The sequence below is a fragment of the Salmo trutta genome, chromosome 35 (genome assembly GCF_901001165.1).
Source record: "Salmo trutta chromosome 35, fSalTru1.1, whole genome shotgun sequence".
Taxonomy (NCBI): Eukaryota; Metazoa; Chordata; class Actinopteri; order Salmoniformes; family Salmonidae; genus Salmo; species Salmo trutta.
The window spans coordinates 22,938,025-22,952,295 of record NC_042991.1 but is presented as its reverse complement, the minus strand read 5'-3'; the positions used below and the strand labels follow the sequence as shown (position 1 = coordinate 22,952,295).

The 14,271-nt window shown below is 45.0% G+C and overlaps 1 pseudogene; it reads right to left on the bottom strand.

Moving 5' to 3' along the window:
* Nucleotides 1–285: 285 nt before the first annotated feature.
* LOC115174365 (trace amine-associated receptor 1-like) lies at nt 286–1,022 on the bottom strand (annotated as a pseudogene).
* Nucleotides 1,023–14,271: the final 13,249 nt, after the last annotated feature.

Here is a 14,271-nt window from a genome sequence, read left to right as displayed (position 1 = left end):
CATAACATAATCTAATGCTATGCTTTCGCCATAAAGCCTTATTGAAATTGGACAATATGGTTGGATTAACAATAAGTTCATCTTTAAAATGGTGTAAAATAGTTGTATGTTTGAGAAATTTGAATTATGAGATTTTTGTTGTTTTGAATTTGGCGCCCTGCTATTTCACTGGCTGTTGAATAGTGTGTCCCGCGGGTGGGACGCTAGCGTCCCACATTTCCCAGAGAGGTTAACCAATGTGCCTGTCCAATGGCCTTCACAAGACCACGCATGACCAGAACAGTTAAGCCTGTATTGACTCAGCTTTGTACATTCACATGGATTCTGCTTACATTCTGCTTACATGTGTCTAATAGTTAACCCTATATTGATTCTGCTTACTACTTCTAAGAAAACAGTATAGATACTAGAAAATCCCCAAAGTACTGGAAAATCTCCAACAACAGTCAACATATTGATAGTAAAACTCCTCAATGCCCCACATATTGAGCTCCAGAAATGCTGTACCAAACCCTACTGTGGCAGGAACAGTCCAGGTGAGTACCATCATAATCACAACAACATGAGCAGTTATTTTAGTTCTATAATGGAGAGGGCGACACACTGCATAATATCGCTCAATATAAATAAAAGACAAATTAAGAATGGATGCACTGCACAACATAACATCAGTGCTGCTGTGGATTTTACAGAATAAATCTCCAAAATACCAGCAGCTTTCCACTAAATATACCATGCTGGGAGGCATCACTAATACCCCTAAGAGTAGGTCTGACACAGCCAGAGAGAGGATGAGGTAGTTGGTTGGTTGGGGTGTGGAGCTATTTGAAGTGAATTATGGAGATAATTACAAGAAGGTTGCCACACACTGTGAGAACAGACATTGAGCCAAGGAGGAGATAGAGTAATACTTGTATTGCTTCAGGAAAGATTGATCTTTTGCAAGACCCATTCACTGATTCAAAACATAGATGTATATCCTCAACAATATCAGTCTTGCTGAGACTGATTCCTGGTTTCATGCTTGTGGTTGAAAGAATCATATCTGAAATAAAAGAAATGTACATTATTGTCACATGAATTATTACTATACACTTAAACATTAACTAGAGAGTATTAGTTGTAAATGAATTACATTATGCATGGTTACATTTTTTAAATTCAAATACTGTATTATAGTTGCACTTTGTTAATTATCCCATGAATTAACCGAGGAGATTGAAAAACTGCTTGTTTTTAATTAAAAAGTATTTCAATGTTCTTGATTTTCTAGATTGGATAATAAGATAATTAAGAGTTCAGCAACACCTTCCATCACTGGATTGATGTACATTTTCTAGCCACATCTCACATTCATCACCACAGTGCAAACATGAATGCTAAAAGGGCAAACATTAAGGCTAAGCGTTGTTTCGACTTGTGTAACGGCTGTCGTCTGAAGAAGTGGACCAAGGTGCAGCGGAGTTAGTGTTCATTATTTGAATTTAATGTAAACAACATGAACACTATTCAAAACAAGAAAAGAGTGAACCGACAGCAAACAGTCCTGTCTGGTACAAAACACTGACAGAAACAATTACCCACAAACCCAAAGGAAAAACATGCTCCTTATGTGTGACTCCCAATCAGCAGCAACGAGCTTCAGCTGTGCCTGATTGGGAGCCACACACACGGCCCAAAACAAAGAAATACAAAAACATAGAAAAAGGAACATAGAACGCCCACCCAATGTAGCACCCTGGCCTAACCAAAATAAAGAACAAAAACCCCTCTCTATGGCCAGGGCGTTACAGTACCCCCCCCCCAAAGGTGCGGACTCCGGCCGCAAAACCTGACTCTGAAGGGGAGGGTCCGGGTGGGCCTTCTTACGGCGGCGGCTCAGGTGCGGGACGTCGCCTCTGCTCCACCCTTGACGTCGCCCTCTTAGGTGGCGCACCTGGCCGCGCCGAAGGTCTGGTGGGCGACACTGACTGCGCCCGGCTGGCGGCCCGGCGATGGTTGCGCTCGGCTGGCGGGCGGCGATGGTTGCGCCCGGCTGGCGGGCGGCGATGGTTGCGCCCGGCTGGCGGGCGGCGATGGTTGCGCCCGGCTGGCGGGCGGCGATGGTTGCGCCCGGCTGGCGGGCGACCCTTGTTGCGCCCGGCTGGCGGGCGACCCTGGCTGCGCCCGGCTGGCGGGCGGCGATGGTTGCGTCTGGCTGGCGGGCGACCCTGGCTGCTCTGACGGCACTGACCCAGGATTCACCAGGCTGGGGAGACATGACAGAGGCCTGGCCCTAGGCGTAGGCACAGGACTCACCGGGCTGGCGGGCGTCCCTGGCCACTCTGGCAGTTCGGGGCAGTCTGGCCACTCCGGCAGTTCGGCGCAGTCTGGCCACTCCGGCAGTTCGGCGCAGTCTGGCCACTCCGGCAGTTCGGCGCAGTCTGGCCACTCCGGCAGTTCGGCGCAGTCTGGCCACTCCGGCAGTTCGGCGCAGTCTGGCCACTCCGGCAGTTCGGCGCAGTCTGGCCACTCCGGCAGTTCGGCGCAGTCTGGCCACTCCGGCAGTTCGGCGCAGTCTGGCCACTCCGGCAGTTCGGCGCAGTCTGGCCACTCCGGCAGTTCGGCGCAGTCTGGCCACTCCGGCAGTTCGGCGCAGTCTGACCTCTCTGGCGACTGTTGACTGGCGGGCAGCTCTGACGACTGTTGACTGGCGGGCAGCTCTGACGACTGTTGACTGGCGGGCAGCTCTGACGACTGTTGACTGGCGGGCAGCTCTGACGACTGTTGACTGGCGGGCAGCTCTGACGACTGTTGACTGGCGGGCAGCTCTGACGACTGTTGACTGGCGGGCAGCTCTGACGACTGTTGACTGGCGGGCAGCTCTGGTGATGGTTGACTGGCGGGCAGCTCCGACGACTGTTGACTGGCGGGCAGCTCCGACGACTGTTGACTGGCGGGCAGCTCCGACGACTGTTGACTGGCGGGCAGCTCTGACGACTGCTGACTGGCAGGGCTGGGGACACGCACCTTGGGCTTGGTGCGGGGAGCAGGGACGGGCCGGACAGGACTGGGGACATGCACTGTGGACTTGGTGCGGGGAGCAGGGACGGGCCAGACAGAACTGTGAACACGCACTGGTGAACTGAAGCGTGGAGCCGGTTTTGCCACTCGTCCTGGCTGGATGCCCTTCGTAGCACGGCATGTGCTGGGCATGTCCACCGGACGCACCGGGCTGTGCGGACGCACTGGCGACACAGCGCGCAACTCCGCCTCCCATGGCTCCTCCTCCAGATCTTCCTTCAGCAGGTCCTCAATAAACCACCTCATCTGCGTCTCCTCCTCTGCCGTCATCCCCCACGAGAGCAGTGGTCTGGGCTCCTCCTCTGCCCTTCCGGACCACCCCATTAGCCCCCCCAAAAAATTCTCTTGGGGGTGTCTTCCGGGCTTCCTCGACCGACGCCAGCGACCCCGTCTGCTGGCCGGCGTCTCCTCCATTGACCGGACCTCCCTCTTCCGCTGCTTGGTCCCTTGGTGGTGGGTAATTCTGTAACGGCTGTCGTCTGAAGAAGTGGACCAAGGTGCAGCGGAGTTAGTGTTCATTATTTGAATTTAATGTAAACAACATGAACACTATACAAAACAAGAAAAGAGTGAACCGACAGCAAACAGTCCTGTCTGGTACAAAACACTGACAGAAACAATTACCCACAAACCCAAAGGAAAAACATGCTCCTTATGTGTGACTCCCAATCAGCAGCAACGAGCTTCAGCTGTGCCTGATTGGGAGCCACACACACGGCCCAAAACAAAGAAATACAAAAACATAGAAAAAGGAACATAGAACGCCCACCCAATGTAGCACCCTGGCCTAACCAAAATAAAGAACAAAAACCCCTCTCTATGGCCAGGGCGTTACAACTTGAATGGAGGAAATGTACTTACTGCTAAGTGATCACTTGCTACTGTAGTCACAGGTGCAGGTGTGTGAATGGTGCTGAATCAAGCACAATCTTCTTAAAAGAATGATAGTGTTTATTTACTTTTTGGGGCATATTTTTGGCACACCCCTTTCCATGCGGCCAACCAGTTACATTAGGTTACTTATGCATTTTCAATTATATATGTTTTATTGTCACATACACTGGATAGGTGCAGTGGAATGTGTTGTTTCACAGCGTCAGCCATAGTAGTACAGTGCCCCTGGAGCAAATTATCGTTAAGTGCCTTGCTCAATGGCACATCGACAGACTTTTCACCTTGCTGGTTTGGGTATTCAAACCAGCAACCTTTTGGTTACTGGCCCATTGCTCTAACCGCTAGGCTTCGTTGACGCCCTGAGAATTAATGCACAATGATATGCAACCAACTGGCTCGATTGGATTTTATGTACCAAATTTGAAATTGTGTTTCTTTAATTGGATAAAGTAGAGACAGAGCTAGAAAATGGTATATCGTCCACTACAGTTGAGGAACAATGGGAAAGTAATTATACTTTGAAAGCTGATAAACCTGTAACCCCACCTTTGAGAAAATGTCCCTTGAATGTTTTGGTACGCCTACTGGAGAGCTCTTCTTTGTCTTTACCAAAGCCTTAGCCCCACCCATCTCTTTAAGGATTCACATGTGAGGCCATGTGCTAAACAGTGAGTATGGTAATGTACCAAAAAACAAAGATTTCAAGACTAAAGACTGGTTTATACTGTCTATCGACATGTCTGTAGCTATACAGTTGTCGCAGTGACATCATGAACATTTTATTGTCGTCTGACATCAAACTTGTCGTTGTCTAATGAAAAAGTTTAAACACAAAAACGACAGGCTGCATAACTGGTGTATTTTAACACCAATAAACGCATACATTTAAAAAATAATTTCTTATATGTCAATCTAGCAAACCAGGCAAATAAAAGCAACTTTCTAAACAATATTTTGGTTTGTTTCTAGCTTGTTAGCTAACGTTAAGTTAGCTGGCTAGCAAGTTCAAATAATTGCCATATCATATAGCTGACAACATTTTAACTTTAGCTAATTTGTATTAATTATTACATGAAAATAAACTCACGACAAGATCATTATTTACAAGTTAATTGTGGGCTAATTACAGAAAATAGCTTACAGTTGTGAGTGTGATGAAATAAAAGCTAGGCATTCTACCGTAGAACTTTAGAACGTAACGTTAGATCCTAATTTGACTTTGGTGCAGGTCATGTACTTCACATTACCGTCTCCGGTAAACACACACTATATCAAATAAAATCAAAGTTTATTTGTCACATGCACAGGATACAGAAGGTGTAAACGGTACTGTGAAATGGTTACTTGCATAGTGGAGTTTTTTATTTAGACACTTAGCTAGCTAGCTAGCTAGCTAAATATTGAACCATAATTCAAACTCATAATGTTACTACCCTGCATGTATCTACAGGTAGCTAACCAACAAGGTTTAATATTAGCTAGATAGCTAACATTAGGCTATAACTAACTATGCAACTAACTATAACTAACTATTACCACACAGATCATACATGTAACGTTAGCTAGCGAGCCAGCCAGCTAACATGAGCTAGCTAGCTAACAGTACACTTAAACCTGCAATGAAAATGACTTTCTGGCTAAATTAGAAACGTATAATATCTAAAAATGTAGCTAGCTAGAACGCTTCTCCCTCTCTGTCACGGATGCCATGATTGCCCTTAGTTTGAAGATGTAATCCGGAGACAGGTGTCTCTCGGCATGTCCAGTCCATCCATTATATCAGCCAGTCATGACTAGCGTGACGGTTCCTGTCTTTTTCCGTGGCTAAACCAATAAGGTTTGTAATTTAACAAATGTATTCGTATTTACAGATAGCATACAAGTTTGTTATGAAGGCACATGAAAGTTCACATGTTCCAGAAGACATTACTGCCAAAAAAATGCATTTTGATAAAAAAAAATGTTATGTTCAAATGCCTTACCTGTGAAGAAGTGACACGGGACATAACCCCTAGTTTTCTGTCCAAATTAGGTCAAAAATCCTTTTGGGCTTATGCCCAGTCATAACAGTTGCCTTGTCACAAATATGTAAAAGGTTTTACTATTAAACGTTTTTTAACCCTTAACTGCCTTAAGCTGAAATTCAATGTACAGCCCCCTGGGGAGACTCTTTAACATTGCCCAGAGTTTCAAGTTTCATGTTTACGTTAAGAATTTACCATTCTACAGAGGATGGAATGCAGTGTTTATGTGTAATTGCATGGATAGAAAGAAGGACCATGTTGAGGATGAATTTACTCCACTTCTTATTGCCACAGGAAGCTGAACCTCAACACATGGCATCCCTATAAGGTCATGATGAGTTGTATGCAAGAATGGTTAGCTAGCTCAATCGCAGTCCACAGGAGCGTCATGGTTATGGAAGGGCTGTAGGTAATGCTTTTCTATGGATTAAAGGCCTTGTTCTATTTGGGACCAAGTTTTCACTGTGAAGCATTAATTTCACATGGTCAGGTGTAGGCTTACGTTCATAGGGATCATCTGCTGAACGATCCCATATGTGAATTTTGTTTCTAGCCTCAACCGTTCTACCGATGTCACTCGAAAGCACTTTAACTTTAGGGTTAGGGTCAGGCTTCAAGTGACCCCTACCTTTTTGACCTGTAGTGGGGGGAAAGGCAAATTCCTTAACTGTTAATTAGATTAGGGTTATGGTTATGATTATGGTTATGGTTATGGTCTGCTCAGACCCCAACCAAGGAGCATTAAAAGTCGTGCTATAAATTCACAGACAACCCAAATATTCCTTGATGCCCTTCCAGACTCCCTCTGCCTACCCAAGGACGTCAGAGGACAAAAATCAGTTAACCACCTAACCGAGGAACTCAATTTAACCTTGCGCAATACCCTAGATGCAGTTGCACCCCTAAAAATTAAAAACATCTGTCATAAGAAACTAGCTCCCTGGTATACAGAAAATACACGAGCTCTGAAGCAAGCTTCCAGAAAATTGGAACGGAAATGGCGCCACACCAAACTGGAAGTCTTCTGACTAGCTTGGAAAGACAGTACTGTGCAGTATCGAAGAGCCCTCACTGCTGCTCGATCATCCTATTTTTCCAACTTAATTGAGGAAAATAAGAACAATCCGAAATTTCTTTTTGATACTGTCGCAAAGCTAACTAAAAAGCAGCATTCGCAAATGGAGGATGGCTTTCACTTCAGCAGTAATAAATTTATGAACTTCTTTGAGGAAAAGTTCATGATCATTAGAAAGCAAATTACGGACTCCTCTTTAAATTTGGGTATTCCTCCAAAGCTCCATTGTCCTGAGTCTGCACAACTCTGCCAGGACCTAGGATCAAGGGAGATACTAAAGTGTTTTAGTACTATATCTCTTGACACAATGATGAAAATAATCATGGCCTCCAAACCCTCAAGCTGCATACTGGACCCTATTCCAACTAAACTACTGAAAGAGCTGCTTCCTGTGCTTGGCCCTCCTATGTTGAACATAATAAACGGGTCTCTTTCCACCGGATGTGTACCAAGCTCACTAAAAGTGGCAGTAATAAAGCCTCTCTTGAAAAAGCCGAATCTTGACCGAGAAATTATAAAAAACTATCGGCCTATATCGAATCTTCCATTCCTCTCAAAAATGTTAGAAAAAGCTGTTGCACAGCAACTCACTGCCTTCCTGAAGACTAACAATGTATACGAAACGCTTCAGTCTGGTTTTAGACCCCATTATAGCACTGACACTGCACTTGTGAAGGTGGTAAATGACCTTTTAATGACGTCAGACCGAGGCTCTGCATCTGTCCTCGTGCTCCTAGATCTTAGTGCCGCTTTTGATACCATCGATCACCACATTCTTTTGGAGAGATTGGAAACCCAAATTGGTCTACATGGACAAGTTCTGGCCTGGTTTAGATCTTATCTGTCGGAAAGATATCAGTTTGTCTCTGTGAATGGTTTGTCCTCTGACAAATCAATTGTAAATTTCGGTGTTCGTCAAGGTTCCGTTTTAGGACCACTATTGTTTTCACTATATATTTTACCTCTTGGGGATGTCATTCGAAAACATAATGTTAAATTTCACTGCTATGCAGACGACACACAGCTGTACATTTCAATGAAACATGGTGAAGCCCCAAAATTGCCCTCGCTAGAAGCCTGTGTTTCAGACATAAGGAAGTGGATGGCTGCAAACGTTCTACTTTTAAACTCGGACAAAACAGAGATGCTTGTTCTAGGTCCCAAGAAACAAAGAGATCTTCTGTTGAATCTGACAATTAATCTGGATGGTTGTACAGTCGTCTCAAATAAAACTGTGAAGGACCTCGGCGTTACTCTGGACCCTGATCTCTCTTTTGAAGAACATATCAAGACTGTTTCAAGGACAGCTTTTTTCCATCTACGTAACATTGCAAAAATCAGAAACTTTCTGTCGAAAAATGACGCAGAAAAATTAATCCATGCTTTTGTTACTTCTAGGCTGGACTACTGCAATGCTCTACTTTCCGGCTACCCGGATAAAGCACTAAACAAACTTCAGTTAGTGCTAAATACGGCTGCTAGAATCCTGACTAGAACCAAAAAATTTGATCATGTTACTCCAGTGCTAGCCTCCCTACACTGGCTTCCTGTTAAGGCAAGGGCTGATTTCAAGGTTTTACTGCTAACCTACAAAGCATTACATGGGCTTGCTCCTACCTATCTTTCCGATTTGGTCCTGCCGTACATACCTACACGTACGCTACGGTCACAAGACGCAGGCCTCCTAATTTTCCCTAGAATTTCTAAGCAAACGGCTGGAGGAAGGGGTTTCTCCTATAGAGCTCCATTTTTATGGAATGGTCTGCCTACCAATGTGAGAGACGCAGACTCAGTCTCAACCTTTAAGTCTTTACTGAAGACTTATCTCTTCAGTAGGTCCTATGATTAAGTATAGTCTGGCCCAGGAGTGTGAAGGTGAACGGAAAGGCTGGAGCAACGAACCGCCCTTGCTGTCTCTGCCTTGCCGGTTCCCCTCTTTCCACTGGGATTCTCTGCCTCTAACCCTATTACAGGGGCTGAGTCACCGGCTTACTGGTGTTCTTCCATGCCGTCCATGGGAGGGGTGCGTCACTTGAGTGGGTTGAGTCACTGACGTGGTCTTCCTGTCTGGGTTGGCGCCCCCCCCCCTTGGGTTGTGCCATGGCGGAGATCTATGTGGGCTATACTCGGCCTTGTCTTAGGACGGTAAGTTGGTGGTTGTAGACATCCCTCTAGTGGTGTGGGGGCTGTGCTTTGGCAAAGTGGGTGGGGTTACATCCTGCCTGTTTGGCCCTGTCCGGGGGTATCATCGGATGGGGCCACAGTGTCTTCTGATCCCTCCTGTCTCAGCCTCCAGTATTTATGCTGCAGTAGTTTATGTGTCGGGGGGCTAGGGTCAGTCTGTTACATCTGGAGTATTTCTCTTGTCTTATCCGGTGTCCTGTGTGAATTTAAATATGCTCTCTCTAATTCTCTCTTTCTCTCTTTCTCTCGGAGGACCTGAGCCCTAGGACCATGCCTCAGGACTACCTGGCATAATGACTCCTTGCTGTCCCCAGTCCACCTGGCCGTGCTGCTGCTCCAGTTTCAACTGTTCTGCCTGCGGCTATGGAACCCTGACCTGTTCACCGGACGTGCTTGTTGCACCCTCGACAACTACTATGATTATTATTATTTGACCATGCTGGTCATTTATGAACATTTTAACATCTTGACCATGTTCTGTTATAATTTCCACCCGGCACAGCCAGAAGAGGACTGGCCACCCCTCATAGCCTGGTTCCTCTCTAGGTTTCTTCCTAGGTTTTTGCCTTTCTAGGGAGTTTTTCCTAGGGAGTTTTTCCTAGCCACCGTGCTTCTTTCACATGCATTGCTTGCTGTTTGGGGTTTTAGGCTTGGTTTCTGTACAGCACTTTGAGATATCAGCTGATGTACGAAGGGCTATATAAATACATTTGATTTGATTTGATTTATGTCTAGGGTTGAGGCCCTAACTCTAGCTTCATGTCCACATTCCAGCTCAGCCCTCACCTAACACTCAACCCTAACCGTAGCTTCAACCCTAAAACTAACACCTACACAAACCGAACCCACTGGCAGCCAAATTAATTGACTACTTCCTCAAATCCCATCTCACAAAGGCACCCTAGCTACCTTAAGGACACATACAGTGGCAAGAAGAAGTATGTGAACCCCTGAATTACCTGGATTTCTGCATAAATTGGTCATCGAATTTGACCTGATCTTCATCTAAGTCACAACATTAGACAAACATAGTTTGCTTAAACTAATAATACACACATTATTTTATTTGTATTATATTGAATAAAAAATGTAAACATTCAGAGTGTAGGCTAATGACTTCTCCAAAAGCTATTTGGAGTAAGAGGTCAACTAACCTGGAGTCCAATCAATGAGACGAGATTGGAGATGTTGGTTAGAGCTGCCTTGCCCTATAAAAAACACTCACAAAATTTGAGTTTGCTATTCACAAGAAGCATTGCCTGATTTGAACCATGCCTCGAACAAAAGAGATCTCAGAAGACCTAAGATTAAGAATTGTTGACTTGCATAAAGCTGGAAAGGGTTACGAAAGTATCTCTAAAAGCCTTGATATTCATCAGTCCACGGTAAAACAAATTGTCTATAAATGCAGAAAGTTCAGCACTGTTGCTACTCTCCCTAGGAGTGGCCGTCCTGCAAAGAGGACTGCAGGAGCACAGAGCAAAATGCTCAATGAGGTTAAGAAGAATCCTAGAGTGTCAGCTAAAGACTTACAGAAATCTTTGGAACATGCTAACATCTCTGTTGACGAGTCTACGTTACAGAAAACACTAAACAAGAATGGTGTTCATGGGAGGACACCATGGAAGAAGCCACTGCTGTCCAAAAAAAGATTGCTGCACGTCTGAAGTTTGCAAAAGTGCACCTGGATGTTCCACAGCGCTACTGGCCAATTATTCTGTGGACAGATGAAACTACATTTGAGATTTTTGGAAGAAACACACAACATTATGTGTGGAGAAAAAAAGGCACAGCACACCAACATCAAAACCTCATCTCAACTGTAAAGTATGGTGGGGGGAGCATCACGGTTTGGGGCTGCTTTGCCGCCTCAGGGCCTGGACAGCTTGCTCTCATTGACGGAAAAATCAATTCCCAAGTTTATCAAGACATCTTGCAGGAGAATGTTAGACTATCTGTCCGCCAATTGAAGCTCAACAGAAGCTGGGTGATGCAACAGGACAACAACCCAAAACACAGCAGTAAATCAACAACAGAATGGCTTCAACAGAAGAAAATATGCCTTCTGGAGTGGCCCAGTCAGAGTCCTGACCTCAACCCGATTGAGATGCTGTGGCATGACCTCAAGAGAGCAGTTCACACCAGACATCCCAATAATATTGCTGAAATGAAACAGTTTTGTAAAGAGGAATGATCCAAAATTCCTCCTGACCGTTGTGCAGGTCTGATCTGCAACTACAGAAAATGTTTGGTTGAGGTTATTGCTGCCAAAGGAGGGCCAACCAGTTATTAAATCCAACGGTTCACATACTTTTCCCACCCTGCACTGTGAATGTTTACACGGTGTGTTCAATGAAGACATGAAAACTTATAATTGTTTGTGTGTTGTTAGTTTAAGCAGACTGTGTTTCTCTATTCTTGTGACCTAGCTGAAGATCAGATCAAATTTGATGACCAATTTATGCAGAAATTCAGGTATTTCCAAATGGTTCACATACTTTTTCTTGCCACTGTACTGTACCTATTGCTGCAGGAAGTAGGGGTGCTGAAGGTGCTGCAGCACCCCTTGAAAAATCTTTTTGCCGCTTTGGCAAAAAAGGTAGTTGCATAATTAAGAACAATATCTTGCAGGATTCAATAGTTGGAATTGTAAAAGTTGTTGCCCTGTCCTTTTCTCTGTGATTGTCATTCTAATGGAATCCAGAAAGAACAAAACCCTGTCTTTAAACATTTACATCAAAAGGTGCAACGTTATGGGCAGACACAAAACATACACATGAAATTAAATATTTTTCTTGATCAAATTACATGGAAAACAATCACTTTTTGTGCAGTATTAATTTGCCAGCCTTACAAACCACTTAATGTAAATGTACATTACTGTATTGTACATACGCTGGTCATCTAGGTTTGTACCTGTAGACTTTCCATCACCATGAAGAAAAACAATGAAAATACAGTAACTGAGTAAATTGAGACATCAAGTGGTTCATGATGATGTGACGTGATGATGTGGCTCAGTTGGTAGTGCATGGTGCTTGCAATGCTAGGGTTGTGGGTTCAATTCCCAGGGGAGACCAGTATGAAAATGTCACTATTGTAAATTGCACTGGATTGGAGTGTCTTATAAAATTGAAAAACAGACTGGACACAGTAGGCATCCATGCCCAGGGGTCTCTTATACTCTGCCAGAGGGAGCATTGGGATGTTTGTTCTGAGAGGAACTACTTGTTGGTGAAGTCTCCATTCTGCCAGGGGCAGTTTCTGACGCAACAAGAAGTCTGCCACCTCGTTTACCTTGCCTGAGAGATTAATGGCTTGTAGGGAGGCCAGATGTGGTAGTGCCCATATCAAGTTGTTGGGCCACCTGTAGGGAATGTACAGACCTTGTTCCCCCTTGATGGTTGATGTGGAACACTGTCAATGTGTTGTCTGATCCCATCAAGACATGTTTGAGAACTGGCAGAAAGTGATTCAGGGCTAGGTGAACTGTCTGAAGTTCTAGCACATTGAGGGGCTCTTTCCTCCAGCGGGGGCACCACTCTCCTCATATTAACCTGTGTTGCCACACTGCTCCCCAGCATGTTATCAAAGCTTCTGTTGTCACTACCATATTTTGGTATTTCTGTCCCGCTTGGGGTCCAAGCGGAGGTCGTTGAACCACACTTGCAGTGGCCTTAAAGACAGCAGGATTAATGGTGTCAACATGGAGGCCGCCGCGAGCATGCTCATCAGTTGTTGGAATGTTCGTACCTTCACCAATGCATTCAACTGAAATTGTTGCAGAAGAAAAGGAGTGCTGTCCACGCGCTAAGAGGTTAAACATGCCCTCATAGTGCGGGAGTTCAGAGCCATGCCAATAAAGGTCACCTATTGGTTTGGTGTGAAGTTGCTCTTTTTGTTGTTCACGGTAAGACCCAGTGCGGTGACGGGGTTCAGTGTCAGTGCTGTGCCCTCGGCCTCACACTTGGGAAAGGGGGCGCAGTTGAGCCAGTCGTCGAGGTAAGGAAGGATCTTGATCCGTGGTAGGTGGAGGGAGCTTAGGGCTGCGTCACGCATCTTGTGAAGATGCGAGGAGCCAGGGAGAGACCGAAGGGTAATACCGCAAACTGGTATGCCTGGCCATTGAAAGTGAACCGCAGAAAACGCCTGTGTTCCGTTAACTTTTTAGGGTATAGGGGGCAGTATTTTAAATTTCGGATGAAAAGCGTGCCCAGAGTAAACTGCCTAATATTCAGGCCCAGAGTCAAATATTTGCAGATTATTAGTAGATTTGGATAGAAAACACTCTGAAGTTTCTAAAACTGTTTGAATGATGTCTGTGAGTATAACAGAACTCATTTGGCAGGCAAAAACTTGAGAAAAATCCAACCAGGAAGTGGGAAATCTGAGAATTCTAGTTCCTCTTTTGAATCCCTATTGAAGCTACAGTGTCTGTGGGGTCACGTTGCACTTCCTAAGGCTTCCATTGACTGTCAACAGCCTTTAGAAACTTGTTTCCTCCTTCTCCTGTTACTAGGGAGAGAATAGTAGCTCAGTTAATGAGTGGACTGCCTATGGACAAAGGGCTTGGGTATGCGCTAGCCCGCGAGCGTGCCGTTCCTTCTTTTTCTCCTGGAAGGAATACGCTATTGTCCGGTTGGAATATTATCAACGTTTTATGTTAAAAATACCCCAAGGATTGATTGTAAACAACGTTTGACATGTTTCTACGACCGGTAATGGAACATTTTGACTTTTCGTGTCCTGATTTACGCTCGTGCGTTATGCCTTTGGATAGTGATCTGAACGCACGAACAAAATGGAGGTATTTGGACATAAATATGGAGTATTTAGAACAAAACTAACATTTCTTGTGGAAGTAGGAGTCCTCGGAGTGCATTCTGACGAAGATCAGCAAAGGTAAGAGAATATTTATAATACTAATTCAGAGTTTTGTTGATGCCAGAACTTGGCGGGTAGCTGTATAGCTTGCTTGGATGGCTGAGCTATGTACTCAGAATATTGAACAATGTGCTTTTCTCCGTAAAG